The sequence below is a fragment of the Chaetodon auriga genome, chromosome 15 (assembly GCF_051107435.1).
Source record: "Chaetodon auriga isolate fChaAug3 chromosome 15, fChaAug3.hap1, whole genome shotgun sequence".
Classification (NCBI taxonomy): Eukaryota; Metazoa; Chordata; class Actinopteri; order Chaetodontiformes; family Chaetodontidae; genus Chaetodon; species Chaetodon auriga.
In genome coordinates, this window is record NC_135088.1 from 2484756 (window position 1) to 2494744 (window position 9989).

Genomic DNA, 9989 nt, shown 5'->3' on the forward strand with positions numbered 1-9989 from the left:
CAGCAGCAGCCTCCAGAGCAGAGAGGGGAAAAGAGAGAGAGTGAAGGCGGACAGATATATAGGGCAGAGAAATAAAGCAACTCAGTCCACAAGGAGCGAATCCCCAAACACAAGCCCCAACCAAGCGTACCCACACCCCCAGATCCACGCATCCATCCAGCCTCCACACACACCAATTATTGGTTTCTCTGTCAGTTTGTTTCTGTCAGTTTGTTGCATTTGAAAGGGACTTCTGGGAAGATGAGTTTGCTTTTTAATCAAAGTGGCCCAGCAGCCCAATTCTGAGTTTCTCATCCAGCCTACTTCGCCTTTTTTTTTTTTTTTTCCAGTGTATTGGTGCGCGGTGTTTATGCTAGAAATGCAGAAGTCCAGCGGTGCTCTGGAGTGGTGGAGACGGACTAAATCAACCACGAATAAGAGCAGAAAAACTTTAAATGTGTGTTTCCTGCGCTCGTGTAATTTAATCATTTTCATGCTTTCATTTAAAATTATTGGTTTTTTGCATTATGCCAAATGAGCAACACGCTCCTCATTGGTTAATTAGTGTTCTGTACGTGTCGATCAGTGCATGCTGAATGTTACTGTATCTGCAGTGGATTACTTCCATCTGTCAATGATGATATGAAATGCATGAAGGCCATATTTGAATTCCCGGACACATTTTTGAATGTTGGCAAGGTAGAAAGATCAAAATCATTAATTTAATGTATTTATTTATTTTCCTTATTAATAAAAACAGAATTAGTAGAATTCCCCAAAGCTGATCCCTTTTATCTTTTAACACTTCTCCTCACGAGGATTATAAAATTCAACATCTAATATAATCTTGATTACATCAGATTAGATGAGAAAATAAACTAGGTAATTGAGGTTTAGAGTCATTTAATATGCAGCAGAAATATGGGCTCAAATCCACTTTGCAGCATCTGGGCTTTTCATCCAGCTGAAACCAGAACTCTCCTCTCCGCCGTCAATAAATTTAATTTCATTAAAATTGTACTGTAACTAAACGCTGAAGTTTAGCCGGTGTCCGTCCGAGAAACGGGGCTTCATGTTGTAGCCGCCCTACGTTTCGGGCATCCTGTCAGTTTTAAAATGCATTATTGATGAGACATGATTAGAGAAGCCCATACCAGTGCGTCTCTTTGAACATATTTCTCTGAATTAAGTGGAAGTTCGTATTTATATCTTGTTTCTTCTGGTTGCTTTTCAAAATAGCGTGTAGGATTAGTTCTGCTGGATGGTTTTGGAAACTCCAGCAGGCTGTGTTTTGAGGAGAAAACCCACCTTTTTTTATTATTCTTATTATTTTACGCACGTTTAAACTGTCCGCGCCTCAGCGAGCAGCAGCAAAGATGTGATAATTAAAATAATGTTCTGTTCATTGAAGAAAATACAACGCTTTCCGGCAAGCTTCAGTGAAAACATGAAATCACCCACCCTCAGAAGGTCAGAACACCATCACCTGCAGGTGTTTTTCGGGGAAACATCTGACGCTGTGGCCCGCGCGCCGGTCCTGACAGGATGCAAATATTTCCGGTTTGACGGTCAGATGTAGTCTGATGGATCCGCAGCCTGCAGGCCCGCGGGCTCCGTCATTAACTTCCACTGCTGATTCTTATTTAGTGTATCGATGCGGGATGATGAGCATCCACCGGCGCTGGTGAAGGGCTGAGCTATAAATAATTCCGGTGTGTGCGTGCGTGCGAGCGCGTGCGGTGTGCGTGGAGGCCTGTGTGTGCGTGAAAGGGAGGAAAACATTTCGCTCTCCGGCTGTTTGCTGAGGTTTTTTTTTGTTTTTTGTTTTTTTTTGAGGATTTTAATGTTTAGGATTGATAAATAGTTACTCCCATATGATTAGGCTATTACCATGGAAAGCACAAAGATACAAGTAATAATAATAACAGTACATTTTCTTTTCTTCTTTTCATTTTCTTTATATATTTTTTAGCCCAAAATGGTAATTTCCTATGTTTTTAATATATATACTTGTATATAGCTGTTTTTTTTAATCTCTTAGGCTCCATTAAATTAAGGAGACTTTAATTTTCTGTTTCGAAATAATTAGGCGACACTTAGAAGATCACATTTAAATTAAAACTTTCATCCAAGTAGAGTAAAAAATATACATCAGCACACTCAGTGCGACACGCAGCAGGCCGGATATCAGGACACACTCAGCAGCTGCACATACACACACACACACACGCACACACACATACACACACACACACACAGACACACACACACACACACACACACACACACACACCTCACACTCTGGGCTGAAAACATTTATTCTGAAATCCCCTTTTCACTGTTCCGTGTTTCTCATTTTGAGCGCGTGCGTGTGGTTTCACGTGTTTGTTTGCCGGTTGGCGCGCGGGTGTCGAGTTGGGCGCATGGCACAGCCTGCGCGTGTCCGTGCTCACGCGTGCGTTAATGCGTGCGGGGTGTTATTTCTAATAGAGGCCGTGTGACGCGCACGTGTCTCGGCTCGCGCGCACATAGCGCACTCATGGCGGGGAGGCCCTTCTCCTCTCGCGCACATTAAATAAAGATGCGGTTACAGGTTGGGAGGAAGAGATGAAACGTCCGCAGCGGAGCAGATTTTTTTTTTTTTTTTTTTTAATTTTAACAGAGAATATGACTCATGTTAACTTTACGCAGCAAATATAGTGTCTGCATAAACTGAGTGTAAACGCGAAATGAATATTTAAATGGCGGGTGTGTGCTACATTATTGATAAGAATTGAAATCGCATATTTAACGTGAAGCTTGACACAAACGAGACAGAGACGGAAATGTATGCCCGTAACAGGAGTTAAAGTTTAATTTCTTCTTGAATATCAGTCTCATAGTTCAGAGACAGTCTGTCAAACCACCCAGGTCTCCAAATATAAAGTGCAGGAGCCACTCAAAATCAATAAATAACAACAAAAAATGTGACTGGGATTTACTTTCATTTCTAAAAACCGAATTATCATTAGCCTATTATTTATTAATCCGACCTGGACCCAGCGAAGGGACAATGGGCCTGTTTTGGGTTTTATAGACCTATCAAACTCTTCTTCTTCTTCCTCTTCAGCGGACTAAAGACGGGTTTCCCAAGATCTGGGATTCCTGATGTGTAAATATTGATATGGCTGCTACGATATTGTTTTGGCTTTCATAATTCATGCCATTGCATTTTTCATTGCGTTTGGAATTCATTCTAGAAGATCCTATTACGGTTTTTTCTAAAAACATATGACTCCACCACACTCCTGTATCATGATAATTATAACAATAATACTAATAATAATAATAATAATCCATTCTCACAGTCTTGAATCTCCAATAAATATTTCATCACATCTTTCCCCGCATTTTTATTTTCACTAACAACCTGGACGGATTTTTTTTTTATTTTTTATTTTTTACTTATTTTTTTTATTTCCAGATTTTTGTTTCTCATTATTGTTTCATCAGTAAAAAGTCATGATGCAGCGGTGCTGGGTGAACAGTGGGACTGTCATCCTGCTCTCCGCCCATTAAGCCTCATAACTCGGCCGTTTGATCACCGCCTTGCCCGCCCCCGATGCTCATTAGGCCTGATTAGTTATACAATGTTCCTAATTACGGCCGCCATGTTTTAATTACCGCCTCATATGCATAATGTCGTCACCCAGCGTCTCCCTCACCTTCACCCCCCACACACACACACACACACACACACCACCCTCCCTCATCACCCATCCAAATCCATCCTCAGAACATATTTAACACGTTTTTTTTTTGTTTTTTTTTATTATTATTCCTGGTTTTCCAATGGATTTAAACACTTTCCTGCAAACTCACCTGCTCTTGAACAAGCAGCTGGATCTACACCTGCTTTGTGTTTGACCTTTGACCTCCCTGCGGGGCTCCTACAGAAAGAGGAGGTGAGGAGAGTCTAAGGTTATTATTATTTATGTTTATGTTTTATTTGTAGCCTATTGTTCGACGCTGTGATCAGCTTGCATCTAATACACAATGACTTGCACCGAGGGGGAAGAACTGTAGCTTCCCAACATGCTCTTTTAGTGTGTGCGTGTGTGTTTGTGTGTGTGCGTGTGTGTTGAAACCCCAAAAATGAACAGAGGATTTATCTACGAACGTGGCTGATAAATATTGCATTGGCAGAATTGAACACTTCCACTATGTGTTGGCAGCTTGTGTGTGTGTGTGCGTGCATGCGTGTGTGCATGTGTGAGTGTGTGTGTGTGTGTGTGTGTGTGTGTGTGTGTGTGTGTGTGTGTGTGTGGCTGCCAGCATGAACTTGGTTTTTATCTCCATAACGGAACACTAACGGGGTCGATATCCCTCAAGATACAATAAATAATAACTGGACAAAAAAACCCTCCACAAATTAGACCTGCACTGCCCCCCCCCCCCCCTCCACACACACACACACACACACAAACACACACACACACACACACACCACCACCAACACACACATCTACTTTTCCTTAATCCCCAACACACACCCACACACACACACACACACACACACACACACACACACACACCCTCCCCTCAGTCTGGTCCCGTTCCAGCCACGCTGTCAATATGCAGCCGGTTGCCCCATGCAGCACTGCAACAGAGCTGTGAGTGAGTGTGTGTGTGTGTGTGTGTGTGTGGTGGTGGGGGGTTATGTTTGCATTAGTGTGTGTGTTTGAGAGAGAGAGAGAGAGAGAGAGAAAGCCATAGTAATGTAACAGAGGGCTGATTCTCCAAGGCCCCAGCGCTGCACTCAAGACTTGGAGCTTCATTAAAATTTCATCGCCGCAGCGCTCGGCCAAGGTCTATTTATGAAAATGCGCTTCCTTGCTTCATGGAAAACACGAGCCGGAGAGGAGTGGATGGAGTAATCTGAAAGAGAGTGGAATTAACAGCATCTACCGCTTATTCATATAGATTCTGGTCCCTTCTGGGCTGCTTGTGTGCTATCACAAGGCTGTGCTTGGTCTACCCTGAGCTGGTGAGGGACCAAAAGCTGCAGAGACCACTTTCCAGTTGACTTGATGTTTCTAACTTCCCCCGGTGCTGAATGAGACTGAGTTGCATGTTTTCAAACCAGAATATTCTGTGCACAGGGGATGGCAGAGGGTCTGGAGTGTTGCGCTGAAGCCCATTTTTAAAGCTCTCCATCTCTGTATCCGTACCCGGTAAGATTTTTTTGTACAAAAGCACCCGGTGAGCATGCAGCTGAGAAAAGACGAGGAAGATTTAATCCATTTGTCCAAATGAAGCTCGACTGCCTGCTGCAGACAAGCAGTGGGGAATGTGTGAACAACAGGAGACCAATTCAAATAAAAAAGCATAAGAAATGTCTTGAACAGCAGCAGAATGTTTCATGCAAAGAAAGCCGGAATCACCAGTGATGGCTGAACGTCTTCAACCATCTCTGCCTGCTGCAAAATGAGATAATCTCATTTACTTTCCCTGTTCGTAATACGTACAAAACATAAGTGTTACTTCGATTAAGTTCTTTTTTTTTTTGCTCTGTTGCCTGTCGAGGAAGTACGACATCCTGATCCTGCTCCTAAATTATGTTTACCTTTATGATATTCAACATACCTATAGATGATCTCTAACTCGGTTCTTTGAGTTGTTAAAGACGACCATAGAAACACACTTTAGTTTCCAGGAGTTGATGTTGTAAAAAAACATACTGAATACCTTGACAGGGAACAGGGAACTAAAAAAAAAGGGGGGGGGGGGGGTTCCAAAAAGGGAAAACCTTTCACCTGCACCAAAATTTAAATATGCAGCTTTAAGAACCAGAAACTTGATGGAAACCATGAACATACTCTCTGTCTTGTGCTCTCACCTGACAGCATGTGAAATGATAGCAGGTGGTCCTCATGACTAAAGGCCCCTTCGCTTGTCATTGGCAGCATTTCCTTTCCTGCATCAGTTTGAATGACCTGACGCTGGTTTTACAATAAGACTTATACAGTTAATCTGTTTCATGAATGCTGTGTAAGAACAGGTCTTCCATCATAAAGAAGATATCATCTCAAGAGACTTCCTGGTTAAATAAAGGTTAAATGAAATAAAATAAAAAGAACTGGAGCGAGACAGAGACTCGCATGGACACACAGAGCACACAGGGATCTGCTCAGACACTGAAGGGAGTAATGGTTTGTTACTCCTGCACACCTTTGTGGAGGAGCTAACTTTGACAGTGGAGGTTGGTTTGCCATAATTAAGATAAAGTGAATCCCAAATCTGATTGGATTTTAGTGTTAACAGCCATACAGTGACAGTGGCTCCAGCTGTCGCCATCGTGATGGTGCCTGACTGCATAACCTTCAAGCTTATTGTGATTTAAGTGACTCCTGTAGTTGTCATGAACAGGGAAAATAGCTATAGAGACCAAAACCGATTCTTTGTTCCAGGCTGTTTATTTCTGCTCTAAGGTTGAACATTTTAATGTGGAAGTCTATGGGGATTGACTCGCTCTTGGAGGCAGTCTCAAGTGGCGGTTTGAGGAACTGCGGCGTTACCGGTTGTTTTGTTCCATATAGTGGATGCAGTTTCATTAAGCTGGTCTGCTACGTAGCTAACAATCTCGAGTGTGTGTCAGCTAGCTCGCTGAGTAATAATGTCGATTATTTGTCAAACTCACCACTTTTCCAAACCATGTGTCATTCTTTAAAACAACAGATTTACTCTCGGTTTTCTGCTCATCCAAATCAAAATGTGCCTCAAACTCAATGAGATGATGACATTTTGAAGCAGCGCCAGCTTGACAACACCCCACTTATCTTAAAATGTCTTATAAAAGCAGCCGATTCCAGACTGGACGATGCTGTCGGCCTGAAAATGACTGGAGCTGCTTCAGTGAGTGTGGTGGTGTCTCAGCTCAGTGTTTGGATTGGACACAGGAAAACACAGCGGAGGAAAATGAGGCCTCCTGTTTCTTAATTATTTAAATCTAACAATTAACTACGGCTGTCCTGGGAAACGCTCTTTAATCTGCTCATCCACAACAACAGCAGCCACTATCCTGGAGTCTGGAGGAGGATGATCACATGGTAAACAGCAGCCAATGGAGGAAAACACAGAGGGCTTTTTCTTTTTTTTCACTTTTTTTTTTGGTATTTTTTAATTATTAATTCAACTATTTTAGACTGTACAGGTGCTGTGCAGCTTGTCTGCTGTGGCCAGGCTACTGAAAGGTGCCACAGATTTCTTCTAAAATCATTTTCCAGCACAGAGTTTTGTCCAGTGAAACTTGCAGCAATATCAAAGATGTGTTAAATAAACTTGGACGCACTCTGTCATTAATATTTAGGGGATTTTTCTAACTTTATCTCACAGGAAATATGAAAATAAAACCACCATCACTCGACAATGAACAGCTTTGTCACTCAGTGTCTTTTACAAGCATTTTCAGTTAGCTGTCAAAGGAAATCCTGTAGAAGTCACTATAGAATTATATTTTAGCATTACTGTGGATGCAAATAAAACACCTTTAAACAATAACTCCTGCATCAGTTTTATTATAATACTGAAGCTTGTCCTTTTTTTTGTTCTGTGTATAATTTGCATCCCATCACTTTGTCTCAGGAAAGCTCGATACACTGTTCACATTGATTACACGGTCAATTATATATAATTTATAGGCTTCAACTGGAGAGCCGCTCGACGATTAAACTTTGATGAAGCCATGTACTACATTCTTTGTTATAGACCAACATGCCAGCCACTGTCTGGTGGGCAAAAAGTATCTGTAAATATTGACAAATGCACAATACAGAAGTCTTTTTTTTCCTGCTCTGAACTTGTAATATAAGACTGATCCATCAATGAGCTCGTTAACACGTTAGATATTCAGCAAGATTCAAACTGTAGGACTGAATATATCAAATGTGACATTTTAAAGTTGAATTGAATGAATAAAACACTAAACAAATGAGAATACATATCAAGGTGTGGATTTTTTAACTAGTATGAATTTATGTATTGTTATTATTTTTTACCAGCAGCTTATCTTATTTCAATCATTACTGATTTTGTCTTAATTTAGAAAAATAGCCTGTTGTCATTTTGTCTCTTAAGTTTGTTTGTTAACTTAGTTGATTCTTTACTTTTGGTCATATTAAGTCAAAGATTCTTGGTTCTTTTCAGAGAATTATTTCATTTCTTTGTAGAAAGATGATGTGGAGTCCCGTCTGAGAGGGTCTTTCCTGTCCAAACATATGAATATTATTAGCAGGCCTGTGCTGTCAAATGCACATGCGGGAGGTTTTTGGGGGTGCTAATGTTCTGCATATTAAATGTTAATAACTTCATAGAGAAAAGTGTTAAAAAGGATTCGGTATTATCATCCGACTCACTGGAAAAAGCCCAAATACCTTCAGAAGGAGACCAATGCAGTACTTTAAAGTTCACCCTGAACTGACAATCCGCTCTTCATCTCCAAAATAAGAGCCAAGCTTATAAAACCTCCAACAAAAACCTGATCAAGCTTTGACATTTAGCTGCTCCTCGTTTCACTGGTGACCCTTCGGATGCTCCATCGGCCCCTCGTCGGGACCCTTTAAAGGCCTGTATTGGGTTGCTCCGAAGGGATCGGGCCTGAGCTGCTGTTGTACGACAGAAAAGCAGCTTCTTAACAAACACACGCTAAAATCAATAGTATCATAACAGACGATATTCATTATTCATTAATAACGAGTTTATGGGCCGAAACCACCTGCTGAGCTGAAGAAAGAGGGAAAGAAAAATACTAATAATAACACACTCTGCACTGCACGCCATATTTACATCCAATCAAAGAGCGAGAGAACAGTTTTTAACCTCAGCACTAAACTTTGGTATTCAGAGTTCAAAGTGACAGATTTGTTTGAATTTTGCAGGTGAAATATTTCAAGTATGTGCAACACGTTGTGATTTACTTCACTACTTGTCTCAGTGTGCACCATGAAATCCAAATATTTCTGCTCTTACATGATGTTTTTTAACTGTGCTTGTCGTATGAAACATCTTTGACTATCTTGAAGAGTGCTCTGGAAATAAAGTGCATTATTATTATTATTATTATTATTTATTTTCATTATTAACAGATGTGTCTTGTGCGCCTTGTATGTTCAGGAATAAAATCATGTCCAAGACCACAAGTGGACTACAAATCTATTCAAAATGCTTGTTTTTCCCTTAAAATATGCTGCTTTGAATGAGTTGTTTGTTTGTGTCTTGAGCTCCTACTTGCAGGAGAGCTGAGCTTTCGATGTGTGACAGTATCATCAGACAGAACCATCATAAGGCTGAATATCAGGCTTTTTATTGAATTAATGAATGAATATCACACCACAAAATGATGAACTGTATGAGCTGGTTTCTGAATATCCAGCCGGATTCATGTGTCACCATGAACTAAGTGACAAAAACCAAAAAAGAGCAGCAGTGAAGATGAGGCCATGTTTTCCATGAACTCAGTGGTTTAAGCATCCTGAGGAGAGTTCATGGTCTTTTGTTTATGGTTTGCACGTGCTGCTGTTTTATAAGCAGAATCCAATAGTTTTCGATTTTACCTCTTTCAGGCTGACAGAATAAAAAGATGAAGATATGGTGTTTGTGTTTATCTGAACATTTAAATTAAAGACCTTTTTTATGGTCAAAATCCTTGATTAGGCCCTGGTTATACTTTTATTCTGATAACTGACCTTTAATTTCTATATTTGATGCAATGAGGACAATATCTTTATCTTCTTCTTTTTTCCATCTTAAACTGTTTTACTTCAGTTTCAGACACGTTTCAGTTCCCTGAACTGGGAGCAAAAGAGTTTGTGTCATGGTTTCACTCTCGTTTATTGGTTTGCTCTTGTGAGGAGAAAAAAAACTTTTTATTCTATGTTTTTAATTCAGTTTCTTCTTTTCTTTTCATGTTTTATTAAAAAAAAAAAAAAAAAAAAAAAAAGAACATTGGCTCTTTACTGGCTCCGCCCTCTGAG